Source organism: Octopus bimaculoides, chromosome 24, assembly GCF_001194135.2.
Source record: "Octopus bimaculoides isolate UCB-OBI-ISO-001 chromosome 24, ASM119413v2, whole genome shotgun sequence".
NCBI lineage: Eukaryota > Metazoa > Mollusca > Cephalopoda > Octopoda > Octopodidae > Octopus > Octopus bimaculoides.
In genome coordinates, this window is record NC_069004.1 from 14,923,223 (window position 1) to 14,934,723 (window position 11,501).

Below are 11,501 nucleotides of genomic sequence, written 5' to 3' on the forward strand. Positions count from 1 at the left end.
CTTTCTTCAGGACATGTGGAAAAGTAAAGGATGGAAAAAGGTCATTTCTCAGATGTGTGTGGAATGATGGTGACATGCATCAACTATGTTGTTATAGCAGCCAGTCTGCATGTCACCATATGTATGTATATATATATATATATATATATATATATATATATATATATTCATTTAACATACATTTTCCATGCTGGCATGGGTTGGATGGTTTGACAGGAGCTGGCCAGTCAGAGAGATGTCCAGGCTCCAATTGTCTGTTTTTTGGGGCATGGTTTCTACAGCTGGACACCCTTCCTAATACCAACCACTTTACAGAGTGTACCAGGTGCTTTTAATATGGAACCAACATGGGTACTTTTTATTTGATACCAGTGCCTGCAAGACAAGGACATATCAACTGAGAGAGAGAGTGGGTGGCCATGATTTTACTTAGTTTGACATGTCTTCTCAAGCACACCAAACCAGCAGAAGTCTTGATCCATTGTCATCTCTTATGTGAAGCCCATCGTCTGAAGATCCTTTCGCACCACTTCATTCCATGTCTTCTTGGGTCTACCTATTCCATAGGTTCCTTCCCACAATTAGAGATTAGCACTTCTTGGTGCAGCTGTCCTCATCCATATGCATCACATGACCATGCCAGTACAGTTTTCTGTCTTGCACACTACAGTTGAAGCCTCTTATACCCAATTTTTCTCTTAAATCCTTTGCGCTCTGTTGTACATGCACACTGACATTACCCATCCAGTGGAGTATGCTGATTTCATTTCTTTCAAACCTTCACATATCCTCTGTAGTCATAGCCCTTGTAGCATAGTTGTATGTACACAAGCATCATACAATCTGCCTTTCACTCTGAGAGAGAGGCCTTTTGTTCCCACTCTGTTCTTATTCTAGCCACTATGTTTATTGTACCTGCACATCTGCCACACACAAAGACTACTTTCTCTGTTAACCTTCTCACAATACTGCTGCACCTCTTATGTGTCCATAGCTTGTACTGGGTACACCCTATGGAGTTACCAACACATTTCCTACGTATCATGCTGGGCCATCCACCTGAAGGAACTTGTGATTTGTCTATTTTCCGACTTACTAGAACTTTGGTCTTAGCTAAATTAACTCTAAGACCTTTACATTCCAGACCTTACTTCCACACCTGAAATTTCCTCTCTAGTTTAGGTATGGTCATCAGCGTTGAGGTTCTCTAAGAGCAATGAGCTAGGTAGTCACTAATGACACTATATGTAGATGAATGGCACATGAGCTCTGTACAAACTTTGCCCACGGTCCAATAAGTAAAGTGAATCAACACTGATTTCAACAACAAATTTAGTGTGAAGGTGGGTGTCCATCAAGGCTCAGTTGTCAGCCCTCTCCTATTCATTATAGCTCTGCAGGCTATCACTGAGTTTAAAACTGACTGGTGATGAGAACTCTTATGTGCTGATGACCTAGTTTGAATCTTTAATGGAATTGGAGAAGAAATTCTAGGCATGGTAGCAAAACTTTGTATCAAGAAGCCTCAAGACAAAAATAGCAGAGTTAGTTGTTAGTAAGTAGGATAGAAGATAAGACGTCTGTATCTTCAGAGAAATGCTTATTATGCAGAAAAGAAGCATATACAAAATACATTTGCTGTACTCAGTCTATGATAAGGATACACAAGACATGTAGAATCATAGGCAGAATAATAGAAAAAATAGGCTTTCTATTTTGAAAATGCACTAAATTAATACATTCTTCTTCTCCTCCTCCTCCACCACCACTGCTGTACAGTGTACATATATACATACATCATCCTTGTACATGTTCAATCCACTGTTGGACGAATACCTCAGTATGTTCTCTCCATCAATCAGTTTGATGTTTTGCTCATCCATGTTTGGGTGCTGAAGAACTTAACAAAGTCTTCATTCCAACTTCTGCCATGGTCTTCCCCTCCTTTTTCCTGGATGTTGTGTCCACTTTGTCAACTTGCTATTCCATCTATTATCATTTCTTCAAACACATGTCCCATGCTGTGCATGAATGCCAAAGTATTAATTGGCATGTGATGTGTAGATAATCTTGTTGCTAGTTGTTCAGTTAAGTTCACATTCGTTAATGCTTTTGTTATTAGTTTGATGAAGGAACTTTGATCTGAAAGCACTAACAAATGTGAACTTAACCAAACAACCAGCAACAAAGCTATCCATTCATCACATGCCACGTTGCCTCAGATACACCAGCACATTTGCCAAAGTATTAATGAGCAGTGAGAGAAAATCTAGGTATAAAAGGAATTAGGTACTGCTTACAAATGAGGAAGCTACACTAGTATGGGCATGTGATAATCAAGAAGGATGACTAATGTATGCAGAAGTGCTGAGCCCTCCAAGTTAATGAAACCTTCAGGAAGGGGAAAGACCAGGGAAGACTTTGGAGGAAGTGTTGTAGGCTGATCTGAAGCTGCTACTCTTCATGGGGAAGATAACAAATGATGGTACCAACTGGTGATACACAGAGCTACAGAAGATCCATTTACCCGACTGGTAAAATGTACCCTGACGCAAGGGTTTGATTTAGAAGCTATATTTTGCACCCTGTCAAGCAAAAATAAAGAGTAGTTAAGATTAACTACTCTTGGCATTTACTGTATACAGGCAGCCTTCCTACTGTTCACACTGTATTCAGTTAATGAGCAGAGGTAATATAAGGTCTAGTTCAGGTGTTGCCAAGAACTATTCAACTTCTCTTCTAGTACATTCTGTGAAATAGTTGAGGTGTATGAAGAAAGCAAGCCAAATAACATGTTCAAGCATCAGTGTATGGGAGCAATGACTCCCAATAAGAATTGACTTAGAATATAATGACTCCTCCAACCCATGCCAGTATGGTAAGTGAATGTAAAACAATGATGGTGACTTAATTATAGCTGAAACTTCACTGTTATATCTCTGAACATTTCTCAGTTGGTCAGTCATTATATAACACTTTAAAATATGTACACATAATTCATGTTATCGCTGAAATTATATTTCTTTCTTTCATCTTTTATTTGTTTCATTCATTGGACTATAGACATACTGGAGCACCTCCTTGGAGGAATTAGTCAAACAATTTAATCCCAGTACTTATTCTCTTTTGCTTTTTTAAGCCTGGTATTAATTTTATCGGTCTTTTTATGCCAAACCACTAAGTTACAGGAACATGAACAAACATGTATTGTAAAGTTCCTGGCTTTGGGTAAAAGAAAATACAAGAGGATCAGTTAATTATGATTTTATCTGATATATTACCACCTGAGATTCACACACTACAGTGGTCCTTCAGTTTTTCTAAGCCCTGTAAAAATCTCAGATGGTTGAGCTTCCAGCCAGGCCTTTCACATTACTTTTAAAGCCAGGAACTTTTCAGTACCCTCTCGTATACATATATATACTTTTATATACACATATATATACTTACATATGTATGTGACAGCTTTTTTCAAATCTACTCACAAGGCTTTGGTTGACCTGGAGCTATAGTAGAAGACACTTGCCCAAGGAAGCCACACAGTACGACTGCACCTGAAACTATGTTGTTGATAAGAAAGCTTCTTATTACACAGTCATGCTTCCACCTATAAAAAGTTTTGAAATATTTGCAAAGAAATTTGCAGTTTATTTGCCAACATCATATTTATAGGAAACAAAATCAAATATTACAAAATATAGGCAAGAATTCAAACCATCAACCTGCATCTTCATAAATATAGGGGAAAATATACTCAAACATTCAGTTACCTCTAATTTCATTCAAATGTATTATCAGGAGTGGTTGTGTGGTAAGTAGCTTGCTTACCAACCACATGGTCCCGGGTTCAGTCCCACTGTGTGGCACCTTGGGCAAGTATCTTCTATTATAGCCTTGGGCCGACCAAAGCCTTGTGAGTGGATTTGGTAGACGGAAACTAGAAGCCCGTCATATATGTGTATATATGTATATGTGTGTATAGATTTGTGTGTCTGTGTTTGTCCCCTGCAACATCGCTTGACAACCGATGCTGGTGTGTTTACATCCCCGTAACTTAGCGGTTCAGCAAAAAAAGATCAATAGAATAAATACTAGGCTTACAAAGAATAAGCTCTGGGGTCAATTTGCTTGACTAAAGGCGGTGCTCCAGCATGGCCACAGTCAAATGACTGAAACAAATAATAGAGTAATAGGGTGTATAAATCCTGATGCATATTCTTGAAATGGTAAATTCTTAATAATCTTGGTTATTGCGCAACAGTGTCTCCCATAAATAAAGCAAATATTCTAGTTGAAGTTTGACCAACTTATGAATGCTTTCAGAACTCTTATCAGAGGAGCAGACACCACTTTGTCAATATATATTTGGGAATTCAAGAACAATTTTGATATCAAATGGAAAATTGGGGACCGTGTAAATATCTATAACTGAAACACTAATTTTTTGTAATTTATATATCTCAGAAAAGTAGACTATTTCATTCCATAATGAAAATTTTACTCAATTGAAATTCTGAATTAATTTCATTTTGCAGACACAAAACATCATTTCTGTGAAAGAATTACCCCCAACCCTACACATACCTCAAATCATATATTATTAATTATTTGCTAGTATCCATTAGAGTTAATTCCTATGTTTCATTCACCAAATATTTACATGTTAATAATATCTCTATTTAATTTTATATTTATAATTTAACAATTATCATTTACATAGCTTTTCTCCATCAAGATCTTATATAATTGTTCTAAAACTTTATTTCTCTTTCCTCTCTTCTTTTCTACTTCTAACTCACTTTTAAATATACCATTCTGTAAGTTTTCTTTAAAAATAGCATATTATATAAAAGAGCCATTTTACCATTTTTATTTCTCTATTTTCTCTTTCATTTTTACTTTTCTTTCTTTTACTTCATTTTTCAATTACACACGCACAGATGCATACACATATTCTCACACATGCAAACAGACACATATTTCTCATTTCCACTGTAATCACATGTAAGCATCACTGATAGTTCTATTGAGTCCCATCAACCAATCAAATTACGAATTTATTTTGAAACCACCATCATCGTTATTTAACATCTACCTGAAAACACCTATGTCTAATCACATGTGTTCGTTGTTAGCACATTATAAAGGCACATGGCTTAGTGGTTAGAGTATTCGGCTCATGATTGTAAGACTGTAAGTTTGATTCCCAGTGTTGTGGTGTGTCCTTGAGCAAGACATTTTGCTTCATGTTACTCCAGTCCACTCAGCTAGCAAAAACAAGTTGTACCTGTATTTCAAAGGGCCAGCCCTGTCACATCCTGTGTCATGCTGAATCTCCCTGAGAACTACCTTAAGGTTACACGTGTCTGTGGAGTGTTCAGCTACTTGCACATCAATTTCATGAGCAGGGTGTTCTATTGATTGGATCAACTGGAACCCTCCTTGTCATAACTGACAGGGTTCCAATTAGCCCATTATTATTAGATGAACTGAGATAAATTTCAGCTTCAATTAAATATTGTTACTCACTCTACTTTTTGCATTGAGAACTCTTTGTCATGTTTGCATGCACAGATGTCTGTTCACTCCTTTATCATCATCATCTTCATCATCATCATTTAACATCCGTCTTCCATGGGTGAGATGGTTTCACAATAGCCAGCTAGGCTGAAGCCTGCACCACACTTTTGTGACTTTTTTTGGCAGGATTTTCACTGCTGGATGCCCTTCCTAACACTAACCACTCAGCAGAGTGGACTTAGTGCTTTTTTTTTTTTTTGTGGCACAAGCACAGGCAAGGTCAGTTTTGGCAAGGATTTTACAGCTGGATGCCCTTTTGAATAAATAGAATCTGTGCAAAGCCTATCATGTGTGTGTGTGTATTTATCTGTTATCTTTTACATGCATTAGTCATTAGACTGCAGCCATGCCAGAGTACCACCTTGAAGAATTTTAGTTGAATAAATTGACCCCAATACTTTTTTGTTTCTGTTTTTATGTCTACTACTTATTCTATCAGTCTTATGTGCAGAATCGTTGCATTGTAGGGATGTAAACAGACCAACAATGGTTGTCAAGCAGTGGTGGGAGCCAAACACCCACACACACATGCAATGGGCTTCTTCCAGTCTTCATCTACTAAATCCACATACATGTCTTTTGTTGGCCTGAAGCTATAGTAGAAGACACTTGCTCATGGTGCCACACAGCGGGACTGAACCCAAAACTATGTGGTTGGAAAGCAAACTTCTTACCACACAGCTACATATGTGTGTGTGTGTGTGTGTAATAACATAATTTGGATGAGAAATTGAACGTAACGAAGTTTGAATGATAATGATGCATTGGAGAAATGAATGATTGAGCAACAATATTAATTATGAAGATGGCCACTGTTTATAATGTCATTACAATGTAAGATAAACTACATTGTCACGTTGTTTGTTTGTGTATTACACATGTTATTAGTTTGTTGCAGGAAAATACTTTCTGGTTGTATGGACTCTTTGCATGTGGGAGCTAGCTTCATTGTCTGCTGCTAGAGAGGGAGAAAAGATGAGACTTGTATTGTCAAATAGAGAGCATAAGCAGTGTGCTGCCCGTCTCTTCTCTATTCCATACCAGGATGTTCATTGATCAAAAGGCAATAAACCAAAGAGACCAACTAAACCCTTTGTTAGGTATTTATAAAGTATGGTAACCTAAAATAACCAGAGAAGATCTCAACCCATCCCCACCAATCTCCAAGTGCAGAGAGGAGAAAACAAAAGACCAGAAATCTGACAACAAAAATGTGGATTCAATCTTAAATCCTCTCAACTATTGTAGCTGGTCCATAAATATACATGTGTGTGTGTGTGTGTGTGTGTGGATTACAATTGAGGTTCTTCAAAAATCACTAAGCTACCAGCAGTGAACTGTCATTTCCCTGTCACCAATCATTTTCTAACTTTGCACTATCAAAGATATGTACAATAAGAAATTCTTTAGTTGAAAGAAAATAAAAACAGGCAAGGTTTAGCAACAGGAAGAGTATTTCGCTATGAAATAATACCTCAGTAATATATTCACCTAACACTATGCTAACATGAAAAGCAAACAAACAAATTAAAATATGTAAATAAACTAACACATACATTTAGTGTGTGTGGCCAATAATGTTTATTACACTAGCACTGCTTCTAATTCATATTTGAATTTATTCTTACATATGCATCACTGAGGTATGCTAGCAAATGGTTTTCACACTTTTTGTATTTAGTCATAGACTGGTGATTCAGTCAGCCCCTGGTTCAATTCAGGTACATGATGTTGATAAGCCATAAAAATAGCTAAATGGGATTTGGGGCAAGTTGTCTCACCTGTCTATGACTTTCAGGTGTATTAACATCGAGCACTTTGAAGAAGTCATCCCCACAGCACTAAATTGCAGCATACTGGCAAAAAGAGCAGAACACAAACATTGTGTATGTGTAATCAATGACGTTTGCTACACTAATGCTGCGTCTAATTCATAATTGAAATGAATTAACATTGTATATCAGAAACTATGATTTTTTTTCTGTAATTTCTGAAAGCCAGATGTGTAAGCTCTTTTCCTATCCTCATTGCAGCCCCATCTGAAGGCATGGACACACTTGGCAGTTGCCCAGAAGCCTTATGAGTCTAGGGGCCCAATCCTGATCTATGTTGTGGTTTGCTGTCAATAAAGAAGTACAATAGAGCCTGGTGTATTGATTTGTCCTGAGGCCAATGATATTGTTAAAATGGCCCTGCCTTAATCTCCGTTGAACACTTGTCCATTGTGGGTTTTTTTTACTGGGTGGTTAAAATATTTGACATAAAGCTGAATAAACTTGATCTACTGACGTTTCTGAGTTTAGATTCCACAAAACAGCAGTTTTTCACCAGAAAAGAAATTCTTTGAATCAATGGCCACAGTAAAAATAGCCATAAAACTGGCATAATACTGTGCTTGAACAGTCTGTGAGCTTGTTATAGTACACACTGTTGTATTTCTGATCTCCTCAACTGCAATGATTGACTATCAATCCTGTTTAGAATTTTCTGCAGAAATTAGGAAAATGGACAGAGTAAAGAATGAGACTAAATAAAACGAATTGTTATGGTATTTTTATTATTATTATTTTATTTATCTCCTCAGGGTGACACAAACCTTGTGAGTAGATTTAGTAGACAGAAACTGAAAGAAGTCTGTCATATATATATGTGTGTGTGTGTGTGTGTAAAGAGAGAGGGGGAATAGAGATAGATAGAAACATACATATGTGTGTGCATTGTGTCTGCTTGTCTTGATATTGCGTAATGGTTGTAAATGATTGTCATACAAGCAATGGCATTCATTTCCAATATTGTGCAAGAATGTACTAGGCCATGGAGAAATATTACCTTACCTTGCAACAGTTGAAGGTTGGGGATAGGAAAGGCAGCCGATTGTAGAAAATCTGCCTCAATAAATTTTGTCAGATCCCTTTGAAAAGTAGACATTAAAATAATAATAATGATGATGATGATGATGCTGATGAGGAGGAGGACCATTTACAACCAGCAAAAAGTGAGGTGCCACTGTTTTCATACAGTTTGTTTTCTGGATTGATTGGTCGCTCGTTTTAGTCTCAGCTGCATTATCTCAGAACTCTCTGAATCTAGAAATTCCAGACGTTTTTTTTCAGTGATCATACAAAGTAAAATTTCCATTTTTTAATTTTGCTTTTAAGCAGTTGTTCATATAATAAGCACCTGGCCAAACTTTTGATTGGATCTTCTTTGGGTTATTTAACAAACATAAACGGAATCAATAACGTCCATCCATCCATCTTCTCCACCACTGTCCTTAGGAAGGTCATGGGAATAGAGTCCCCACCACTGTCCTTAGGAAGGTCATGGGAATAGAGTCCTCAGGTACCTCCTGCAAAGGGTTCTATCAGAAGCAACTGTCATAATTCTTTCTTACAGAATTCCCATATATGACCTAACTGAGATTATGGATATTATCTAACCAACACATTCTTGGCCCACCGCCACATCTCCTGCTGGTTGTTGAGGGTAGAGTCCTCAAGCACCCCCTCCATATGGTTTTATCAGAAGCAACTATCATAATACTTTCCTGGTGAATTCCCAAATGTGACCAAATAAGACAACGGATATTATCCAACTATCTCATTCTTAATCTACCCCCACATCTCCTGCTGGTCATGAAAGCAGAGTCCTCAAGCATCTCCTCCGTAGGATCTTCTTAGAAGCAAACGTCATGATATTTTCCTGCTGAATTCCAAAATGTGGCCATATAAGACTATGGATATTATCTAACCATCTCATTGGTAGTCTGTAGAGGCGCAATGGCCCAGTGGTTAGGGCAGTGGACTCGCTGTCAGAGGATTGCAGTTTCGATTCCCAGACTGGGCGTTGTGTGTGTTTATTGAACAAAAACACCTAAAGCTCCACGAGGCTCCAGCAGGGGGTGGTGGCGACCCCTGTTGTATTCTTTCGCCCTGTTGTACTCTTGTAGTCTACCACCACATCTTCTGCTTATCATGAGGGTAGAGTCCTCAAGCACCTCTTCCATAAGGTCCTATTAGAAACAACCTGCATAACACTTTCCTGCTGGATTCCCAAGTGTGACCAACTGAAACTATGGATATCATCCAACCATCTTGTTTTTGGTCTACCCCTAGCTCTCCTGCCAGCTGGCTCAGCTTTAAGAATCTATTTTGTGATTCTTTCCCCTGGAATTCTAATCACATACCCATAGAACCAGAGCGGTGACTTCTCAATGAAGAAAAGTAGTGACTCAGCCTAGAATGGTTCCTTGATCTTTGGAAAACATAATTACAATAAAACATGTTCACGTATGACAACATATTTTCTATTAGACAGTGGTAACTATAATAGTTAGTATTGGTGTCTTTAGTAGTTAGTATAGTTAGTACTGTTGGCTACAGTTGTTATTTATTTCTAAGTCAGCTCTGATAGGAAAAACTTATGATTGAAGGCATCGCAACCATGACCACCCAAGTTCTTCCCACATTCCACCCAGACTTAGAATCCAATGTTTTTTAAGATAGTCAGTAGAAAGATATTTAGTTGTTATTTTTAGTTTGTCAAATGACCAGGTAGAACCTCCCTTCTTCATTGGTACACAGTAGTTAGTATTGATTAGTGTAGTACTTGGTATAGATAGTTATAATAATTTGTATTGATGGTTATAGCAATTCATATTGGTTGTTATAATTGTCTTGTTGTCTATAGTAGTTTGCTTTGATAGCTATATATTGGTGTGTCTGGGGAGAGTCATTCTCTTTTAGTGCCTTATTATTTTACACACCAGTTTGATTTCCATGACTTTTGGAAAGGTTGCAGGACGATGAAAATTTCAGGGAAAATAAATAAGTAAATGAGTGGAAACGTTACCGGTGAGTGTGTTAAATGATAAGGCACTAAAAGAGAATGACTCTCTCCAGACACAACAAAATATATTTCAACACACGAATTCACATAAAGAATCTTGCAAACCAAATCCAAGAACGAAGTATATATTGATGATTATGATAGTATTGGTGGCTATTGTAGTTAATATGGCTAGTTATAATAGTTAGTATTGATGGTTATAGCTGTATTGATTACAGTAATAGTCAGTTTTGGTGCTTATAATTAATATTGATGATTAGTAGTACTGGTGGTTATTGTACTAGAGATAACTGTAGTACTTATATATTAGTTATAATGATACTAGTGGTTATAATAGTATTGATTGTTATAGAGGTTGGTATTGGTAGTTGTATTGATTGTATGGTAGTTAGTATTGATGGCTATGCCTGTAGTAGTTGGTATCAAGTGGTTATAGTAGTTAGTATTTCTGGTTATAATAGCTTGTATCTATGGCTACAATATTTAGTATTGGTAGCCAAAATATTATTGGTAACTAGAATAGTTGGTATTGATGATTAATAGTAGTTTGTACTGGAGGTTATGGTTGTTGTTGTTGTTAACCCCAGGTAAGTCCTGCTTGAGTATTCTTATGGTCAAAGACACTTCAGGCATGACCCTCTATTTTTCAGAGTATCTATGGCTACATAACTTTTTTGCAAGATAGTGAAGTCCAGTTTGATGAGGATTTGATTTCTATTTCTAGCAGCTCATGTGACTTCATAAAGACTCCCTAAAAAAAAAAAAATAAAGATCCTCCCTGAGTAACATAGAATCATAAGGCTGGTTTCCTGGTTCCCATGCAATGAAATGTTTTACTCAAGAATACATGTCACCCAATCCAGGAATCGAAACCACAATCTTACAGCCATAAGTCCAACACCCTAACCACTTAGCCACATGCCTTCACATTGGTTATAGTAGTTAGTATTAATGGTTGTTAGAATAATAACCTATGATGGTTATAAATGGTGTAAATAATTGTTATTAATGACTAAAGTAGTTTGTAGTTGTCATTGTTGCTATCACTTCTACTAGCAAAAAAGTTTTTTTTT

The 11,501-nt window shown here is 37.0% G+C and overlaps 1 protein-coding gene across 4 annotated transcripts in view; it reads left to right on the plus strand.

The window, feature by feature from the left end:
• LOC106870177 (oxygen-dependent coproporphyrinogen-III oxidase) overlaps window positions 1-11,501 on the plus strand; it is a 360,259-nt gene that overhangs the window by 311,889 nt on the left and 36,869 nt on the right. The window lies entirely within an intron of this gene.